A 23014-nucleotide genomic window follows, 5' to 3' on the forward strand; every position below is an offset into this window, starting at 1 on the left:
AAGGGTAATAGGTTTGCAGAATTAATATCAGTTTTACTACTTTGGATAATGCACGTGTTGTTTGTACCTTATTTTTCTTAGAATATGGCTATTCTGTTTTTCAAAAACCTTTTACTAGTGTACAGTTGATCGAAGAGTAAACTTGTGCAATTTTTAAATTAAAAACTATGGCTGAGAAATTTGCTAGATCTGTTCAAATTATTACTTTAATTGGTAATCGAATGAGTCAAAGAGAAGAGGCTAGATAGCTTGGAGTCAGTCGTTGTATGTTCCAAAAAATTTACCAACGATTTGTAGAGATTGGATCTCACGAACGACGATCAGGATCAGGCCCGAGAAGAATCACGACGGCCAGAGAAGACCGTTCTTTACAACACACTTCTTTGCATCGGCTACATCAATCCAAAAACGTTTTCAAACAGCTCACGGGTGGATTTTAAGCACTTCTACCGTGAGAAGAAGGTTGAGGGAGTTTGAGCATTGGACGATAGTAGATTGGAAAATTGTTTTGTTTAGTGATGAGTCCTCCAGGATGGTTCTTTATGGCTCAGATGGTCGCATCAAAACGTACAGAAGACGTAAGGAACGTTATGCTGCTTGTGTTTGACGAGTACGTGTTTGGACGAGTAATGTTTTGGGCAGGCATTTCATTCTAAAGCCGTACTGATCTCGTATTTATTGATAGAGGAGCGTTGAATGCAGACCGATACATTACCGAAATTCTAGACGAGCATGTAATGCTTTTGGCTGGGTTTGTCGGCGAAAACTTTATTTTTATGCGGCCACACGTAGCCAAGATGGTAACGCAATATCTGGAAACTGTCGGTGTGCCAAAAATGAAGTGGCCGGCTCAAAGTCCAGATTTGAACCCGATTGAACATGTTTGGGACCAACTCAAACGAAGGGTAAGAAACAGAATACCTGCTCCAATAAATCGTGAGCAGCTTCGGTTGGCTCTCATGGAAGAATGGGAAGCTTTTCCTCAAAACGACATCCAGAATTTGATCAATTCAATGCCAAATCGAATGAGGAGTGTAAATCACAATAGAGGTGGTAATACACAGTATTAATAATCACGACTTAATTGTAATTTTATAAAGAAAACAAAAAAAATGTACAATATTAATTTTTTTTGTTTTTCAATAAAATCATTATTTTGGAAGAAGTTATTTTTTGACATTTGTTATTTAAAAAACGATTGCATACTGCTTTAGAACATATTCTTAAACATTACACAAACATCTAATGACAATCACTTTGTGGTATGATTCGTAAACATTAAAAAATGGCAAAAATTTTAGGTGGACTCTTTTTTTTGACGCGCAGTTTAGTTTTAAAACGCACAAAAAATAATTATTACTAATTCAATATTAACAGCACAATCATAAATTGTCCTTTAACCATCAAAACGAAAAAAATATTACTAACAAATGGATTGAAAATACAACACTTCAATAAAAAAATAGTAAATCTAGTATCTAGTAAATCGTTACCTGCATAGTCGTTTAAATTATTCATTAATTTAATTAATGTGATTATTTTTTCACTAACTATGTATTCAGTGATCACAATAATTTATATACTAAGCAATAAAAACTAATAATCGAGAAAAGAGAAAAATTAATAAAGTAATCTTAATAATAGAGGTCGATGTTTGACCAGCAAGCGAGAAAGACGTGTTTTATGCACTAATTTATCGTGCTAGTTAAATAGTAATTGAATAAAATTTAAAAGTAATTAAGTAAAAAACTAAGTGAAAGTGATTTGTATACTGAATATTGGAATCGTGAATAGATAAAATATACTTTTTTCATCTATTTGGATTTAGATATTTAAGTAAATCACTGCGATCAGTTATAAGTATTATCCAATGTCCATGAACTGGTATCACAGCGAAAGTTGTAAAACAGCACCGGTTTTATTTAAAAGATGCCATTTTCCAGTCAGCTACCACAAAATGCATCATACTCAAAAGCAGTTAGTCAACCACGTAGTATATTAATCCCAAACAGAGATCAAGCTATTCTACTTAACACTCTAGAGAATTGTACTATTAATGACTTTCTTAAAGGATTGAGTCAGCATGTAGAACCAAAAAATATAATTTTCGCATCCCGTATATTAAACGGTAGAATATTCATATATCTATCATCTAAAAACCTAGTAGATAAATTCATAGCGGAAACAAAGAAGATAATAGTAAATGGAAATATACTAGAAGCTAGAAGATTAATAACTCAATCAGTCCGCTTAATTCTGTCCAATGCATGTCCAAGCATACCTCCTAATTTAATAATGGACGAATTAATAAAACTAGGTTTAAATCCTCTCTCAGACCTACGGATAGGAGCAACCAATCCTGCCTTCAGTCATATTCTAAGCTTCCATAGACAAATTTTCGTTGCACCTTTTCCAGACAACTTTGTACTACCTGAATCTTTTATCATATAATTGTAATAAACATCATACCGCATATTTATAGCCCAAAATGAAACATGTTTCAAATGCAAATTAACTGGACACCAGGCAGCTAATTGTCCAAATATTTCACCTTCTCACCATCCTCACAATGATAGTGCAATGCAAACAGAAATGAGACAAAATTCATCAATAAATCATACTCAACAAGATAATCTACAAAAAACTCCCACAATCTCAAATACTACTCCCTCCACACTTACTACGTCTACTCAAACCATATTACAAACAGTAGTAATCCCAAATTTATCAATAAACCAAACCCAACAACGCTCACTACAAAATACATCTATGTATTTGACCACTTCTTCAGTTAACACTACAATCGCAACACCTACATCGTCTGAGTCATCGTCTAATAGCCAAAAATATAAATCAACCTCACCCGAAACAAATCAACACTTACCTCTAAATAAAAATACACATATGAATTTTCACGAACCTCAGATAACTTCGAACAAAGCAATCGGAAGAAGAACCCTAGAAGATGCAATCACGCCACCCGCCGAAGAAAACTTTACAAAACCTAAGCTTCAATTAAAGAAAAAAACCAAAACTGATGACAAAAACTTAAGAAATGAGATTCCAAATCGCCAAACATTACTAAATCCAGTTAGAAAATATGTAGAAAGGGACAAGCCATTGTTAAGCTTCGATCAAGTAGTGGATGTATTCGAAAATATATAAGGATCAAAACACATAATCAGCGTAAATAATTCCTCTAAAGAATAATAAGATCACTGTTGACTTTATGTTTGTTCCATCACATTCAGGTATACAAGGAAATGAAGAAGCAGATGAACTTTTTTTTTATAGCCCGCTTAGCATCCATTAGCCAGTACTCCATTTTTATTAATGAGGTTTCTTCTGGTGACTTCAAGTCAGAAATAAAATATAAAGTGTTGAGTGCGCGGTGGAATAAGTAGAGTGCATCGCAAGGTAAACTCAAGGAAATCGAACAATTAGTGAAACTGTGGCCTCAACCCACAGCGAATAGTCACGAACAAGTGAGAATAGCGCGTTTACGGCTGGCACACAGTGATTTGACACATAAACGCCTCTTTGCGCGGACTGTGCCGCCAATGTGTGAGAATTTTCAAGTAACACTCTCCGTTGAGAATATACTAACTCGGTGCAAAACATATGAAGCAGCAAGAGGGAAGCGCAATATCCCAAATAATATAAAGGAAGCCTTAGGAAAAAACATGAACATTAAAAAACACAATAAGTTATCTGAAAGATTTAGGACTGTATCAATTATTGTAATTTTTTCTAACTTTACCTATATTATATTTTTTAGGTCGCTAATAACCCTTATGGTTGCAGCGTAAATAAAAAAAAAAAAATTTAATAATATACTGTTACTATCGAGACGAATAGATAAATTTTGAACATATTTAACAATTAAAATATAATTTTATCTTTGTTTACACGCCCTGCATCGGTTATTGAAATTTAGTTTAAAAAGGAGCTAAAGCATAAAAAATGGGATATATTTGGATTATCCGAAGTAGAGTAAAACGTGATGAACAAATGGTACTTTCATCGGGAACTCTATTCCGTTCTCGTGGAGAGTCGTCTAGTGGTGGCGTAGGATTTATGGTAAATAAAAAACACACAAAGAATATACTTACAAGTAAAAGCATAAGTGATAGTGTTATATATCTTATCTACAAAGTAAACGAACAATTCGATTAAAGATCGTTCAGGTATACGCACCTACCAATGTGTACACAAACGAAGAAGTTGAAGGCTCTACGATGAAGTTAACACTGCCACACAAGAAGTGAGAGGTGCAGTGAAAAGTTGCACTTTTCACCTTTAAAACTCATTTTGATCTTTCTCAATAGGACACCCTGATCAAAAAATATCGAAATTTTACAGTCGAAATGATCCAAATTTTATTTAAAAAGTTGATTTCGCGTGTGTAACTGACATTCAAAATCAAGGTCGCTTCAAGCGTTGTTTCTAAGAGAATGGTTCATTCTACACAAAAAGTTCTAACAAACATTTTTCTTCAAAATCATCTGTTACATTTCTTGTTTTTCTACGGCGTACACATTCTTGGAAAATCAATGTTTTCGTTTTCTCCATAAAACAGGAGGGTTTAGGGGGAAGCCGGGCGTAGGAGTGGCAAACTTTTTTGCATTTTTGGGGTTATAAAATTGACACCCATAAGAAAAATCCAGCTTGTTCGTCTCGTTTTTACAGAGAAAATCCCTGACGACTGGCCTACCAAGGAAAGTATTTATTAATAAACGTTTAAATGCTATTTATTTTTAGTTTCACACATGGTGCAGTAAATATGACTGAATCAATTATTTTCAATTAGGTTCTATTTGCAATCTATTTTATCAAAAGCGCCAACTTATCAACTGAATGTTTCCGCATTATAGAAAATTCCCTACTTTGACACAAAACAATTACATTCTATGAATTTCTAATAGTAAATGGAAATAACGTTATCAGCTTAATACTATAACAATATTTCGCTCTACCGGTATTAGCAAGGGATTAAAATAATCATTTGGGTCTGAACGTCGAACGCCAAACAAAACAGACATAATTGGGAACAACTAAATCCAAAATTATTACAATTTAAAGTCAATAAACATATAACGATTTCCTACCTTTTGCCGTCATGCCGTTCCTTATATTCAGTTGTAGCAAATGCCTGGCAGCCTCCGGTAAGATGTTTTATGGTTTCTTGGGCTTGATATCCATATCGGCATTTGTTGTTTTCGACCTGAGGATCTTTGACGATATATTTTAGGTAATTTTTGGTTGGTATAACTTGATCCTGAATGGTAAATAATGAACCACAGGGCTAGCCGTGCAACTAGGTGACTATTTCAATTAGCTGTTTGATTACACGACTGATTGTCGTCTAGCTGACCTGTTAAACTTTATCTTCATGGTCGTCAGCCACTCTGCTAATCGACATTCAGACATGTGATTGAATGGCGTTGTTCAGTCAAAAGGCTAGCTGTTCTATCTAACGGCTAATTTAACCATCTGGCTGCGACATTCTTCTTCTTCAAGTGCCATCTCCGCGGGGAAGGTCGGCAATTATCATAGCTATTCGGACTTTTGAGACGGCTGCTCTGAAAAGTTCATTTGATGTACATCCGTACCACTCTCTTAGGTTGTGCAGCCATGACATTCTACGCCTCCCTATGCTCCTCTTTCCTTGGATCTTTCCCTGTATAATCAGTTGAAGCAAGGTTTATTTCTCTCCACGTGTAATATGTCCGAGATATTCCAATTTTCTTGCTTTAATTGTATTTAAATTTTCTATTTCTTGATTCATCCGTCTCAGAACCTCTTTGTTTGTGATGTGTTCTGTCCACGATATTTTCAGAATTCTTCTATACACCCACAGCTCGAATGATTCCAGTTTTTCATTCAGTTGTCACATTCAAGGTTCAAGATTCCATTCCATATAACAAAGTCGAAAAAATATAGCACCTCCCCAACCTAACTCTTAGTTCCAGTTTTAAATCCCTTGTACATAGCACTCTTCTCATTTTGTTGAAAATTGCTCTAGCCTTTTCTATTCTGATTTTGATCTCCTGAATGTAATCATTTGTGGAGTTAATCATTATTCCCAGATATGCATATTTGTCCACTTCTTCGACGTTGGTTCCGTTTATTAGAAGATTCTCGTTATTTCTTTGAGTTTTTGATATTCTCATTTCGTCTTCTTGACGATCATTGTTAGACCGTACTCTTTTCCATACTCCGCTATTCTGGTCACCAGTCCCTGAAGATCTTCAATATTTTCGGCTAAGATCACAGTGTAGTCCTCATATCTAATGTTGTTATTGGGAACTCCATTTACCTTTATTCCAGCTGTTTCACCCTCAAGAGCGTTTTTCAAGATCTCTTCGGAGTAGGCATTAAAAGAATTGGCGACAATACGCATCCCTGTCTCACTCCACGTCTAATTTCAATTTCTTCTGACAGCTGCTCGTTAACACGTACTTTTGCTCGCTGTTTATAGTATAAATTTGATATGATCCTAAGGTCGTTGTAGTCAATCTTCTTTGATTTCAGTACATTCATTAATTGTTTATGTCGTACTTTATCGAATGCTTTATTATAGTCAATAAAAGAGCTTCACGCGTTCCTAGGCCTTTGCGAAAACCAAATTGTGTATCATTAACGTCTATGTCCAGTTTGTGATATATTCTGTTATGGATGACTTTTAGTAGTAACTTTAGCACATGAGACATCAAGCTAATAGTGCGGTAGTCGCTGCATTCTCTTGCGTTTTTTTTTTGGGGAAACAAATAAAAATCTACGTTAACCACTTTTTGGGTAATATGCCTGAAATATAAATTTGGTTCAAGAGTGTCACCAAAACATCAATGTGCTTCTCATCTAGAATTTTTAGGATTTCTCTGGGAAGCATATCAGGTCCAGGGCTTTTCTCACTCTTCATTGTTTTTAATGCGTGTAATATTTCTTTTTTTTTTGTAATGTATGGACCTATTTCTTCTGACGTAAGTTCTATGTGTTGCAGATCTCCTCTTTCATTATCAAACAATTTGTCGATATATTCTGCCCATCTTTGTACGTTCTCGTCCGTATGTGTTACAGTAGTCTCGTGTCTATCCAGAATTGGACGAGTAGGATTTTGTTTTCTTAGTCCTGCCAGTTCTTCAACTTTCTTGTGTAGGTTAAAGAGATCATATTTATTTTGAAGGTATTCGATCCTTTTACATTTCTCTTCAAAGTATTTTTCTTTTGCCTGCTTTATCATCTTCCTGATCTCGTGGTTTATCTCTCTGTATTTTTTTGTTGTCTTTGTTTTTAAATTATCTCTGTTGTTCCATCATATTAAGCATCTCATCATTCATCCATTCTTTTTTTCGCCTTGCGGAAGTCTTTAGTATTTCTTAACAGGGTTCCAGTAGACAATGTTTTAGTCGATTCCAGTACTCGTCAATATCATTCGTGTTTGTGTTCAATTTGCTGCAGTTCACATGCAGTTCATGTTGGAGGCATTCTTTTTAAGTTTTCTTGTGTCTATTGTAGGGATTCTTTGATGTCTTTTAATATTTTTAAGGGTGAGTGTAATCTTGGCGATAAGTGGATTTGAATCTGAGGCCACGTCTGATCCAGGATATGGTTTCACAGCTTTAACAGCATTACGGTATCTTTCTTTGATCATAATGTAGTCTATCTTGTTCCTGACTACTTTCTCCGATGTATCTGCGGGCGATCGCCATGTATACAGTCGTCTGTTTGGTAACTTGAAAAATGTGTTTGTAATAATTAAGTTCTGCTCTTGACAGAATTGTAACAGACGACATTATATATATATATATATATATATATATATATATATATATATATATTATATAAAATATATAAATAAATAAATATGTATATTTTTATATATATATATATATATATATATATATATATAAAGTTATGATATAAAGTATTGTATACCTACATTGTTTGTATTAGTTTGTGTATATTGATTTTTTATATATTTTTTAAACTTTAACACGTGTTTAAATTGCACACTCTTTGAATAATATTACCTATAAGAAATTTTTTAAAAAAGAAAAAAATTCGAGCGATATTAAATATTATCTTTTATTATTATTATATTTTTTAAAGTTTTTTAATTTAATTCTGTTCAATTCTATCAACACATCCTTCGGACTTTGTATTAGATTGTTGTGTGATGTAGTTTCTTCCTTTGAAATTTGATATAGCAGGAAGAGGATTATGTACCAGTAACTACTCAAATTCTACCCTCATCTCTCGACCTTGTGTGCCCAGCCGCCCTGCTATATTACGCGTGACACAAACGCACCCTAGCGGAAAATGTCTCCTTTATAGGGAATTTATTATTTGATTTTGCCGGCGACTATCGCAAAACTTCAGGAAATGCCTTAGACCAAAGCCGTAACGATTCATTTTTTATAGGCCATCTATCAATATATTCTGTTTGAAAAATATGTTTTTGAGTAGACTATTATTTTTTTTGTGTTCGATATATTTGCTACTACTACTTCTATTCAAAAAGTTAGAAATGTGTCAATTTTAAGTAGACATAAATTTTTGTCGTTACAAGATTTTTATTCAAGTCTCCTTTTCTGATATTTTTGAGGTTTTTATTCCTTCTGTTTACCAAGAAATGTGCACTCCAAACTATTATTTTCTTGACTTATCGATTTATGTACTATCTATATTATATAGTTAACATCTTCAGATATAGTATGTCTGCTGATTCTTTAATATTATGTGTCTTTTTCCCCACAGTACTCTAAACCAGAAATGTATTCTATATATACTAATATAATTGGTGAGAATGAAAGTGGCATAAGTCATAAAATTTTAAAAAATGAGATAAATCCATTTTTAAAATCCCCTGACATAGTACTTTTCAGAATGTAAGTGGCTTTAGTCATTAGTACATAAATTTGCACTAGTTTCCATTTTCTACAAAATATTGTTTTATTGAGAATTAATGCGAAGTAAGTTACTGTTTATTGTTGTGTAAACCCCAGTTAACCATGAACTACTGACGTGGATGTTTCAGGACGTAGACACTGACATGCGGTATGTCATACCGCTGCCTATGCTCCTTTGTTTTCAATATGAATTTGTCTCATATCACTTTATTTGTTTTTTACATCAACTACGGAATGATTCTTCACACTCCTGTATAATAAAATACTGCTCCAAATAAAATAAACTTTATTTTTTCAAGAAAATTATGAACGCATGCATAATAAGAAAAAAAATTTGTGGTCGTTATTATAAAATCCTTTATAAATTGAATAACAAAAAAAGTAGGTATTGGTAACTAAAAAATTATGAAAGAATGTTCATAAAAGAATATGAATCAACAAAAAATACAATACAAAATACTGACAATAACTAAAAATTACAATAAAATATCTAGTTATTTTGAGCGCAAGGTACTCAAATTTTCTTTGTACACTGTAAGTACACTGGTTTTTCACAAGAAAAGCACACAAAAAGGTTTTTTGCTTTAATGCACTTTGACATAAGTAACACGTCTTCTTTTCTCAAGCCTTTCTTCAAAATCTGCTTCCTTTTGGCGTTTTTGTCCTAGTATTCGTTCAATATAACATATCAATTCTTTCGGGATTCTAGGATTTTCGAAAATATTAGTCATTTTATTCAGTGAAAAAGGTGAATAAGTTTCAAGTGAATTCAAAGAGTTTTTAATTAGTGTGATGGGTAGCTCTTTCGGGGCGACAGACTCAGTAAAACATTGGTTTGAAATAAAAATAAATCTATTAATTTAGTATATATACAATAAATAAAAATAAAAAGGAATTCTACGTTGTATACTTATACAATGAATAAAACTAAAATGAATTCTACGTCCCCGTCGGGATCCCGCGATGAATGAAGTCCCCGGCGAACGTCTATAAAAGAAAAGAAATTAATTAGTACTAATAAGAAATGAAATGGGGGAAATCGATCGCGCGCAGATTTATACTAGCTTTCGCTTCAATTCAGCGAAAGCTCCGAATACACTCGCAAACAAAATATTTAGCTGTGCAGACCCATGGCAATGTTCAATACACAATACCGATGGGTTTCGCTTGGCTAAGGACAGAGTATGATCCTCAATACGGAAATCTCTCTGTCCCGGTTGGTTCTGTGCAGATCCACGGTAATGCTCAATACGCAATACCGATGGGTTCCGCTTGGTTAGGGACAGAGTACGATCCTCAATACGGAAATCTCTCTGTCCGGGTTGGCTCGCAGGTTCACTACACCGGCGAGTCAGGGAGCCTAGAGCGCTAGCTACAAGACTGTCTAATTCCGCATTCCGCTATTCACACGCCCTAAATAACCGTTCTGAATCCCACTTCGCCGTCACGTTGTAGAAGTGGATGCGCAAATATTGACACTCCCACGGTTCGAACTGTTAAACGATCAGAACATCGTTACATTAGTTAATATTATTGGAATTGTGTGAGTGCTTTCCCAACTACCTTACTAAAACAGTGAAAATGAACAATCAGATTCACCTGAATTTTGTTGACGATGTAGACAGAGATCCTGATGTTCGATCCTGACCAACCCACGTCTAGGTCTAATAATTTAGAATACTTTCTAAATCGATCTGCAGTAAACAGGCTTCTTCTAGATCAGAAGACGAACATAGAAATCTGCAATTAAACTACAGAAATGGTCGCCTATAAAAGTATGAAAATACTTCGAAACCCTTTTCATTATAAACAAACTAAGTCGAAGCAAGCCCGAAATTCTGGACAGCAATATGTGCCAAAGAAGGGAAATATTGTCGAAGCTAAAAGATTTCAACATACTCCTTGTTTCTGTATAGAATAGAATAGAATAGAAATATGCTTTATTGTCACTAAAAATTTTACAATTTTATGGACAAAGCTTACAAAAAGTTAAAAACAACAATAACAATTAAAATTTATTAAAATTACATAAATCGTCAATATCACAAAATAAGATAATAAAATATACAATCCATTGCAAAATTTTACTTTTTGTAACTTAAATAAAAGTCTATGCACTAGATGATAGTTTAATTACACATATGTCCAAGTTGTGTTGTCGGAAGAAATAAAATTAGAAGGGTGTAATACACAGGAAAACTTCTTGTTATAGGGTTTATTTATGGTTTTTTTAGTTCCGGAGCACACTAACCAATCGCATTGGTTCAGATCATAGAAAAAGAAGCGCCTAAGAATAAATAACTACAAAATATTGGCTACTTTATGTTTTTCAATTAATCTTTATGAAGTATTTCTAAATTGAATAATTGTTCTTGTTCGATGAATATATAAATCCAAAATTCACGGCTCATGTGGAAGTACTACTAAACTGCAGGCTGCTAGGAGTCGCTAACACCGCAATACAGTTCGATTATCTCAAAAACTCTTCTGGAATCACCAAAAATGGCCTCGTCGTGGCCGAGGCCATTTGCGAAGTAAAGATCTACCTAACAAAAATTCCCAGTGTTGGGATCATATATCCGCCAAATTAAGTAGCAAGCATTTGTATGTATGTACAGCGTTAACAGGTCTTTTAGGCCCAGTACTGGATAGACAATTTTTCTCTCTTTTGTTGCTCTCAGGTTTTCTCCAAGCATTATTATTGACTAGTCTATTACCTTGCATTTTTTCTGGATGTCTCAGCCATTCTAGTTTACGTTTGTTCACTACTTTTGTTACTGTAGAGTTAGCATACAATTGGTACACTTCTGCATTAGTTCTTCTTCATTCTCTTCTCTTTACTACTTTTCCACCAAATATTCGGCGCAGTATCTTTCTTTCCCATGCTTCCAATCTGTTCTGTATGGTTTTGTTCATAGTCCATGTCTCGGCAACCTATAGCATTGTGGGTCTAATTATAGTTTTGTATATACTCTTATTTTTGTATTACGAGATATATATTTGGCCTTAATTATTCTGCTCATGGCTCCAGAACATTTGTTGCTCTTGGTCAGTCTCAGGTTGATTTCAGTTTTTCCTTACATGTCTGGTCAACAAGAGTACCTTAGTACATATATATTCATTATCTTCTCGAATTCTACAATTGATCCATCCTCCACCTCCAATCAAAACTTAAAAGCTGTATTTTTGTTTTTTATTAAAGTTTCTAGCATCAAAACTAAGCAAGCTACACTCAAAATAAAGTTGGTCCCTTTCTTTTGGTAAAAAAATCGTGAAGATACCCCCCTAATTAGCACTCCAAATGAAATTAATCATTACCGCTTTACAATTTACTTTATTTATGCATTGTTTATATGAACTGTTAGTTTGACCGGTTCAAAAATCGTATTTTTGAAAAAAATTGGTTTTAAAGTAAAAAAATTATTATGAAAAAATGACTTTTTTTCAAAATAACTTAAAAAGTGACTCTTAAAGAGTCTAACCAGGACGTTTTATTAAGCATTCAAAAAGGAAAAGAGTTGTTAACCACAATTAAAACAGTCAAAATCAAATACCTCGGTCATATAATGAGGAACATCGAAAGATATGGGTTGCTGCAATCAACTCTACAAAGAAAAGTAGAAGGAAAAACGAGGACCCGGAAGGCAAAGGATTTCCTGCCTGAACAATCTACGTACGTGATTCAACACAACAATCACAAATCTTTTCAGAGCAGCAGTTTGAAAATACAGATTGCCATGATGATCGCCAACATCCCAAAGGGATAGGCACTACAAGAAAAAGAAGAAGACTACATACTGTGCAAGCCACACATCATCTTAGGACTTAGGATACGACTACTTACATGCTTTGTTTGGCAAACTGTACTAGGTATACAGAGCACAATCATAGTTGCTCATAATTTCAACCATGACCAAGATAAAAAGCATTTGAGAGGTGGACCTACAGGAGAATATTGAAAATTTCCTGAACTTAACACATAATAAATAGACAGCATTTTGATCATTTAAACAAAGAAAGAGAGCTATTCCACACTATCAAAATCCAAAAACATCGTATCTTAGACATCGATTAGGGAATCAGAAATACATATTTCCTCCCCCAATTCGCAAAAACAGGCAAAATTAAAGGAAAACGCAAAATCAGGAGAAAAAACTCCCTTGGGTCCGAAATATATGACATTGAATGGTTTTCGGTTATGAAGAACTAATAAGAACAGAAGAGAATAGAAAAAAAATTGCCAAAATAATCGACAACATTTATTAATTGAATAGGGCACCATAAGAAAGATGTCTCGAATGTAATTATATTTTTTAATGTTGTTCCTTTTATTTCCCCTTCTTTATTTTCTCTCAATAGCTCTAAAACGTTTTTGCCACTCTGATGTTAATATTTCTGAATACTTCGAGCTCCATCTTACTTGATAAAAGTAGGTTACTATTTTCTTTTGTAATTTTTTTTCTATATATATTTTAATCTATTTTTCTTTTTTTTACAAATGTTTTTTTAATTTTGTTTAATTATTCTTTTTTACTTTACTACAACCTGTTTTTCAACGATTATAAGCTTTTATTGTTAATACAATTAATTAATATCATTAATAAATATTCTGATACGGAAACATTACTCTTATAATCAAATTAAAGGTTAATTTAAGTGGCAGCAACAGTTACAGAAAACAAGACAACCAAAAATAAGGAGTCAGCGAAAATGACCAACACTGGAAATCCACTAGCGTTCGATAACACCGGCGTCGTTCGAATGCAGGTTTGGATGTGTTTTCCGTGCAGATTGGTATGTAGAATAGAATTTCTGTGTAATGTTCACATTGAACTGCTCGAAGCTAAAACTTGTTAGTGTGAAGTAATCTGGAGTTAGAATAAACTTTACTTAACGGAATCTGAAGTAGATAACAAAATTGTGAACGTGTAAACTATTTTACTTTTGTGATTTCTTGTTAGGAGTAACAACTAATGGTTGAATTATAATTTAGGTACTTACAAAAAGTAAGAATCCATTGACCGTGCAAGACAAAGCTATGTTTAAGATAAGTTTTGTGTATTTAAACGTTTTGTAACTGCGTCTTATCGAAATTTGTGTTTTCTGCACATTTACAAAGTTTTAGCAGAGTTTTCTTGGAATAAACGAACATGGAGTGAAGTGTTCTAATATTGGATATGTATGTTTTAAAGAAATCTGTAATCTGATAAATAAGAAATCTGCCTACAGTTTAGCATGAAGCTAAATCCAATCCATGGAACAATATTTTAGTAGTAATAATAAAATATTGAGGTTTCTTTGCGTGTAGCTAGCGAGATGACCTTTGCACTTACATAAGTTCAGTTAGGATGTAGATTTGAATTTAGTCTTGAAAAAGACTTGTCAAATTTCTTCCATGAGCAAATAAATGAAACAACACACGACAGGAGGCCACCTAGAGTGTACAATATTCTAGGAGAAGCCGAGTATGAGTGTCCCTTGGCAAGCAAGTAAGCAAGCAATTTAATTAAAGCCAACCTGTGAGACATGTTCACCCCTAAGAATTACGTTCAAGTGTAACAATTCATTGGAGCGAGGTGTATTAATTTAAGTTTAAAACAGGAGTCACTCCACCGCACTCCAATGCTCCAGACCATCTTTTTCCCCCTATAGCTGATACGCGATAGGGGCACAACTATCAGCCAAATGCTCTTCATGTGGGAGTTCTGGGTAACAGAACTCCAACATGGTTCCCTAACCGATTCAAATTCAGGACAGCGTTAGTAGCTGTATTCCTGTTATCCTCATGTAACTGATCCGCGAATCTAAAATTGCTTACTTGGGCCTCAAGTCTCCGCTCTGAGCTAGGATTAGTTCGGAGACTTGGTGTTCAAGGGGTTGGGCCCTACTTGCTCGGGTTTTTAATGTTTTTGGCTTTCGCCGGTTTTTGTTGGTAGTTTCTTAAATTTTTTGGTGGCTGTCCCTTGGTTTGTAGAATCCTGTAGAAGACTAGTAACCCCAGCCAAAAGACTCATAATCTTTAACGTCTGTCCATCAACCCTCATGAAATTATAGAAAAAATCTTTAAAATTTAGGTCTTTAAGTTGCCTCACCAGTGTCATATATAAAAGCCGGAATTCCCGTTGATGAATTTACGTATATTATAAGATTCAGAAGACAAGTATATGTTACTCCAACCACACATAGCGTCGAACTGCAAACTTCATTACTCCACTAATAAAATGGCATGGTATCTATGCAAAAAACACCGACATACAGCAAATAATTAAATAAATAACAAATTAAAAATTTTATAAATAAATATAAATTTTACGAATAGGCTAATTGACATATTTCAGTTTTCTTTATGTTTCCTATACTTATATGATAGTCAGTATTATCCTTTTCTCTCCTTTGGTTCATAAGCATAAGTTTAAATTCTGTTTTGTTAATGGTTAAACTCAATGTAAGTAACGTTGATCAAAATTTTAATATTTTGATTTATAATAATAATTGTTTAAATTGCTATCATATAGCGCCAATGTGAGGTTTGTTGATAAATTTGGATAACTTATTTTGTAATAACTGTTTATGTGAAATAATAATAAATATATAATTTATCTCTTTAAACCAGGAGTTTAAAATTATTTCTTTTAAAAAGATTTTCACCCTTAAAATTTTTTAGGAAAGAAAAGCCTTTCTTTCTAACCAGCAAGAGGATTTTTTTAAACGGCGCCCATTTTAAATAGTTTAGAAATCTTCTTGTGTATTGTTGCCCGGGAAATCTCTGTAAGTATTTTTTTGATTTCTTTTTTTTGTAGTTAGCCCTTCATATCCCTCAAATAAAAAAACCTTAATTCATGACCCAGCTCTCCAACCAAAACACGAGTAGCCGTTCGCAAACGTTTCAGTTTATTTGATTACCCTATCTCCAGCCCAGTAATTGTTCATTTGCCCCTTTCAACCCACTATAAAACTAACACAGTGTATATCGGTACAAAGCGGAGTCAGGCAGGGTGACTCGTTAAACCCACTTCGTTTTAATATGATAAAAGACGAAATAATACAGGCAGTACGTAAAGCTCATGGCTACAGAATGGGAAACAAAGAAATCCAAATATTATGTTATGCAGCCGACGCCGCTTTAATCGCGGAGACAGAAGACGAACTCTAAAGATTAACACACATGTTCAATACAACAGCTAAGAAATACAATATGATAATATCAGCAGAAAAAACCAAATGTATGACAACATCTAAATACCCACTACGATGTAAAATTAAAATTGATGGGAAAATAATAAAGCAGGAAGCAAGGTTTAGATATCTGGGAATAAATATAACTAGTTACGGAGATGTTGAAGAAGAAGTACGACAACAAAGCTTAAAAGCAAGTAAAGCGGCGGGATCTCTTAATGACACAATCTGGAAGAACAAACACCTAAGACAAGACACAAAAACAAGAATCTATAAAGCAGCAATTAGACCTATATTAACATACACGGCGGAGACAAGACCTGACATATCTAAAACGAGACGACTACTAAAAATAACAGAGATGAAAATACTCGGACGAATATCAGGGAAAAGTCTGTTGTATAGGGAGAGAAGCGAAAACATAAGAAGAGCATGCAATATAGAAGACATAAATGGATGGGTGACAAACCGGAAACAGGAGTGGAACAAACACATTAATTAGTAGAATCGCAGAGGATAGGATAGTACGAATAGCACGAGATAAGTCACCAAATGGACGAAGAAGTATTGGCAGACCAAGAAAAAGATGGTGCGACGATTTAAAGAATTTAGGAGGCTAATATTGAAGAATACTTGTATGTAGGCTTTAAAGCCTACATACAAGAAGGAAGAAGAAGAAGAAGAACCCACTATAAGCAATTATATATTGTTACAAGTGACACTCAACGTGGTAGGCAAATTAAATTGTTACAATGCGGATGACATGAATGTCTATGTTTTCTCTCTAAGCATCATGATGTGTTGTACTACGTTATAATGTAAAGGGAGATATACCTTTGTCAACAACAAACAACCTATCTTTGGTTTTCTGTATTTTAAAATTAGGTTGCCTTCTGTTAACGAATACAACAATATTGTGTATTTTGGATTATTTTCTATACATAATTTATGTTTAAATTTGTAATAATATCAGACAATAGCAACACTTCAAGAATCAGAGATTTTTGTCCTCTATGTTGTTGAACCCTTCTGATACGATTTGTTGACTACGATTGTGTATTCAGACTAGCGGCGTATTTCAAAAATTTCCACTTCTAACTCTTGGAAAAAGGGATTTCCGATTTTGCGAAATCGGTGTTTGTGTGTATATTGCCTTGTCTCGCTCTCTAATATCTCTTATATTAGATTTTAATTCGAGTAGTGGACATTTCCGATAATAAAAATGAGACTGTTCATTCAGATTTAATCCGACTCACAAAGTGTTTATCAAAGCGGAAATTCTTAAATACAAAGGATATAATTAAAAGTTCCTGCAATGAAACCAACTTGAAATTGTTTTTAAACTGATGATACATTAACCGATTGTTGCTTCTTTAGCACAATAATCAATATGTACTGCAGACAAAAGTGTCTTTCCTTACCGTAACAACTGTTTCTTTTTAATCTATTAAGAGCATGTTGTTCCACTGTATTATATGTTTATTGTTTCGTTAGTAATTTGTGTCTCTTATTGTTCCTATATTGTGACAATCTATTTGAGCTAAAATAAAGTTTTTGTAGAAGATAAAAAGAGATGGGAATTTTATGGAAATTAAGAAATTAGACTTTTTTAACCCTTAACTGCATAAAATTGGAAATAAAAGTTCGTTTATTAAAATGCTACGTATTTTCCGTTCTTTTATATGGCGTCGAGTCATGGACCTTAACTGAGGCATCACTAAATAGACTCGAAGCATTTTAGATGTGGTGCTATAGACGCACGTTGAGGATTTCCTGGAAAGACAAAGTTACCAACGAAGAAATACTACGTAGAATGGGTAAAGAGCGAGAACTAGTCGTAACCATAAAACGTCGCAAACTAGAATACCTGGGCCACATAATGCACAATGAACAACGATATGACCTACTTCGGACCATACTTCAAGGTAAAGTGCATGGGAAAAGAGTTCCAGGACGAAGAAGAATATCCTGGCTGCATAACCTGCGAAAATGATTTAACTTAACCACTACCGGACTTTTCAGGGCAGCAGTCAACACAGTCAGAATACCCATGTTAGTGTCCAACATCCGTAAAGGATAGACACCATAAGAAGAAGAACTACATGATTTCTTATTTTTGGTTACAAAAAAGTTTACAGACTGGATTTTGGTTATTTTTATGGGAAATAAATAATAATATAAAGACAGATAAAGTCACTGACGACATTTACAGCAATATAGAACACATCTTGAAGAAAATTTCACAAAAGAACCCGGTATAATATTAAACTATACGTTATCGTTGGATATCCGATACCAATTTGTAAAAACGTTTATTTATTCCATATTGCTATACGGAGTGGAAACATCTTCTTCTTAGAGTGCCATATCCCTACGGAACGTCGGCGACTACCATGCTTATAATATTGTTATACTGATCTCGGTCTTGCGCTACGTGTAGCAATTGGTCCGCTGTCAAACCTGTCCACTGCCGCAAATTCCTTAACCAAGAGAGTTTCTTCCGTCCTATCCATTTCTTTCCTTCGATTTTACCGTTGAGAATTAGCTGAAGGAACTCATATCTTGGTCCTCTGCTTATATGTCCAAGATATTCTAGTTTAGTGGAAACATGGACCCTCGGAATTACAAGTATGAGGCATATAGAAGCCTTTGAGATGTGGGTTTTTCGAAGGATGCTGAAGATCTCTTGGACAGAGCACGTGACCAACAACGAGGTGCTAAGAAGAATGGGTACTGAGAGAGAACTTCTAAATATTGTAAAAAACAGAAAAACGAGTTATCTAGGACATATTTACAGAGGAGAAAAATATAACTTCCTACGACTTGGAATGGAAGGGAAAGTGGAAGAAAGAAGAGGTCCAGGAAGAAGAATGTAAGAGACTGGACAGGCATGGACACACATTCGATACTAAGAACAGCTCAAGATAGAGAGCAATTTGCTATAGTTATAGCCAACCTTCAGTAATGGAGAAGGCAAATTAAGAAGAAGAAGAAGAATAATATTAATGAACTTTAACGCCAATGTTAACATTAACTTGTAGCGGTTATATTGCCTACCACATAGGGTATTACTTATAGGGGGTTAAAAACAGGAGACAGAAATTACTGGCTGGAGATAGGGTAAGCAAAACAAACCGGAACGTTTGCGAACGGCCACTCTTGGTTTGATTGGAGAGCCGGGTCGTGAGTAAGTGAATAAAAAAAGGGGAACTGGAAAGGGTTAACTACAAAAAGTGAATCAAAAAGGTGCTTACATGGATTTCCTTGACAACACAACACAAGAAGGTCTACTGAAATAAATTCGTTAATAAAAGTGCTGGGTAATAAAATGTCGGGAGAGGAATGTCCTGATTAAGAAAGATAGAGACCAATATTAAGCAATTTTTACCGCGACACTGTTTAAAGCAGCAACAAAGAAATTTATCATTGGCAAAATTATTTTTCTGTTTTACTTAAAACTGTTTAGAGCACTTTTTGCGCAAACTATTATTTGAAAACTCAATAATATATATTTTTTGTTTTGTTACAGATAATTGCAAATGTTTATATTATTACTTGCAAATATTACTGATTATTATTAATTATATATATATTTACATTCGTAAGTAGTATAAATATAATTACTTACTAAGTAGTTCATTGTTTGTGTTTACTATACATTAATAAACTAACAAGATTATTATAATCCTAAAAGTGATTAAACGCAGACATGTCAAAAATACTTTGTTCTACATTTGCATAAAATTATTTCAGAAAAATTAACAAAGAAACACGTGGCACAAAAATTTTAGTTAGGGAAGAGTGTGGCATAGGGGGGATACGGAACAAAGCGGGGTTTTTCTATTTTGCAGAAATCCCTATACGTCCGACAACAGCCTATATCTCAGTTGAGTGGTTCTCAGGTGATGCGTGACCTTTACAAGCATCAGTTGATTATTTTTCGATTTACGTTTATGGCGCGTCTCGATAGAAAAATACGTGCTTGGTTATTAATTACACTCGTTTTCTAATTGCATTTATTTAAAAACCAAACAGACTAGGACATTGGACTCATTGTTTGACGAAAGTGCTGGCTAAGTGTTCACTAATACCCTATAAAGCAGATAAATGTATTTTAAGGTAAGCTAGGAAAACGTACTATTATATTTTTTATGACAATGGAGCAAAGTGGGGAAGTAATGCAAGGGGAAAAGAAAAGAGCGGTTCAGTTTTCTTGATATCCCACTTTGTCTCTATTACCTTGTACTTAGACTAAGTTGGTTAGCTATCAACATTTTCTTATAATTTTTTATAGGCACCATCGTTAGAACGTACACAAAAAAAACCAAACAACATTCCTGGAGTAAGGAATCTATGACGAAAGTAGTCTATAGCGTGATATCGAATCAAATGGGGCACAAAAAAGTATCGCAAACCTTTGAAGTTCCACAAACCACTCTTGAAAGGTATGTGGCTAAATTTAAGGTAAACCTACATCGTTCTACTTCTGCAGAAAAAAAGTTGGGTCGTTACAAAACTGTTTTCACCTGTGTTTCACCTGTAAACAGCCTGGGACCTTTTCAGCAGAGCAACACAGATGAAGATATCGTTATTCGTCTAATTGAGCCAGTCAGTGAAACTGGTCATAATATAAGCTTTAATAACTGGTTTACCAGCTCCAATCTTATGATACGCCTCTTATCTGAACATCGATTGACTTCAGTTAGAAGTGTTCTAAAAAATAAGGAGTTGCTGCCACGTCTACTTTTTACAAAAGATCGGAGTGTGCCATCTAGTATGTTTGGGTTTACAGAATGATTTATCAGTAGTGAGTTCATCATCATCATCACTGGCTCGACAATCCTTTTTGGGTCTTGGCCCGTTCCAGGATTCTTCTCCATTCTGATCTGTTTCGTGCTTTTTTTCTCCAGTTTTTTATTTTTAAGGTTGTTATATCATTTGCTATTTGTTCTAAGTATCTCAGCTTCGCTCTTCCTCTTGTTCTTTTTCCTACTGGCATCTGTTTGAATATTTTGTTTGGTATTTCGCCTTCTTCCATTCTTTCTACATGTCCTATCCAACGCAGCCGTCCTATTTTAATGAATGTTTTAATATCCGGATCCTGGTATATTTTGTATAGTTCAGAGTTATATCTTCTTCGCCATATTCCGTTTCCTTTTGTGCCCTTATATATGTGTCGCAAGATTTTTCTTTCGAAGGTGGCTAACAACGTTTCCTCTCTTTTAGCGATTGTTCAGGTTTCTGAGCCGTATGTGAGTACCGGTCTTATTACGGTTTTATATATTTGGCATTTTGTTTTTCTTGCGACGTTATCTGATCTTAGTTGCCTAATTAAGCCATGGTAATATTTATTTGCAATAAATATTCGCCTCTTCACTTCCTCCGCAACGTTATTATCAGAGGTGACTAGGGATCCCAAGTATATAAAATTTTTTACCCCCAGTAGTGAGTTACATCGGCAAAAAAAACGTCATCCTTTTTTTCCATTTTCCACCATGATGATTTAATTGATACGAATACAGGAGAACAAGAAAGCCACAATATAGTTACTTGGTATGATCTAACAAAGGGAGGGGTAGACATTGTCCATTAGCTGTCAGCAACATATGATGTATCCAGAAATTGTCGCAGATGGCCACTTACAATATTTTCTCCCTCTTAAATACTGCCGCTATAAACCCTTTTGTTATTTACCGAAATAACACAAAGGAATATAAAATGACAAGGCGTGCTTTTATTAAATTACTTGGGAAGGAGTTAATACACGAGCAATAAGAAATAAGCTTACAAAACGAAAGACTATCTCGTTCACTATGTAAACTTACCCCACATAGGATTGCGCCTGTAGACAGTGAAGAAAAACCTAAGAAACGACGATGCGAAATGTGCCCACGAAGATGGGATAGAAAATCGCAATATTTTTTGTTGAATGTAAAAAAACAATATGTATTTCGCATTCCGTTGACATGTAAAGATTGCAAAAACGGACAAACCGCAGATAATGCTAACGATTAATTTGATCTTGTTATTCATTTGTATATTTAGAAATATAACTTTTTTCATAGTGGATTGTTTTATTAAAGAACAAACATACAATTTTTAATATAATTTTGGAGTTACGATATTGCAGATAGTTGGGTCTACCAGACCTCACCAGACCTATAGTCGGAATTCAATAGGATAGTCAGGTTATCGCTTAGAAATGATAGACCCTCGAGAGGTCCGAGATGAGAGACGCGTGTAGTTCAATGGTGGCGTGTATATTTTTAAAATAAGGGAAATAATAGGGAACTTGCACATAAAAATATTTTTGCGTCAACGGTCAAATTGTTAATTTATGTTAAATATATTTTGTTAAAATGTTATCTAAAAATATTATATTCAAAATATTACGTCTTAACAATTAATTGTGTAAGCCAGATGTACACAAAATATTTTCATTCATTTATATTATTTTTAGTTTAAGAAATATGTACATGTTTATTTTACAACATCTCAAATTCTAAATTATTCTTACTTACTTAAGCCGTCCTCTTGTACCTTACGGTGTCGAGGTGCTAAATTATATTATATTTTAAATCCAAAACTTTCTTCTATTATAATAATAAACTGTTACGAATATACTTCTGGGTCGTAATAATTTGTAATAAACAAAACCTATCATTTATAAATATCTTAAATTCATAACAAACAAGAAAGAAAATAACTTAAATATAAACGGAACTTTTAGTAATAAACGTAAAAATAAGTAATAACTATTGTATCGGCCTTGCATTTCCTCAGTAAATATCTTCCACTGCTTTTTATAAATTAAGACATCAAATTGTAGATTAATTGTCAGATTAACCTTTTGAAAAGCCCTCGTTAGTCATAATATGCGTTTTAAACTAAACACGACGTAGCATTCAAATTGAGCAATTTCCAAG

This window comes from Diabrotica undecimpunctata, chromosome 5, assembly GCF_040954645.1.
Source record: "Diabrotica undecimpunctata isolate CICGRU chromosome 5, icDiaUnde3, whole genome shotgun sequence".
Taxonomy (NCBI): domain Eukaryota; kingdom Metazoa; phylum Arthropoda; class Insecta; order Coleoptera; family Chrysomelidae; genus Diabrotica; species Diabrotica undecimpunctata.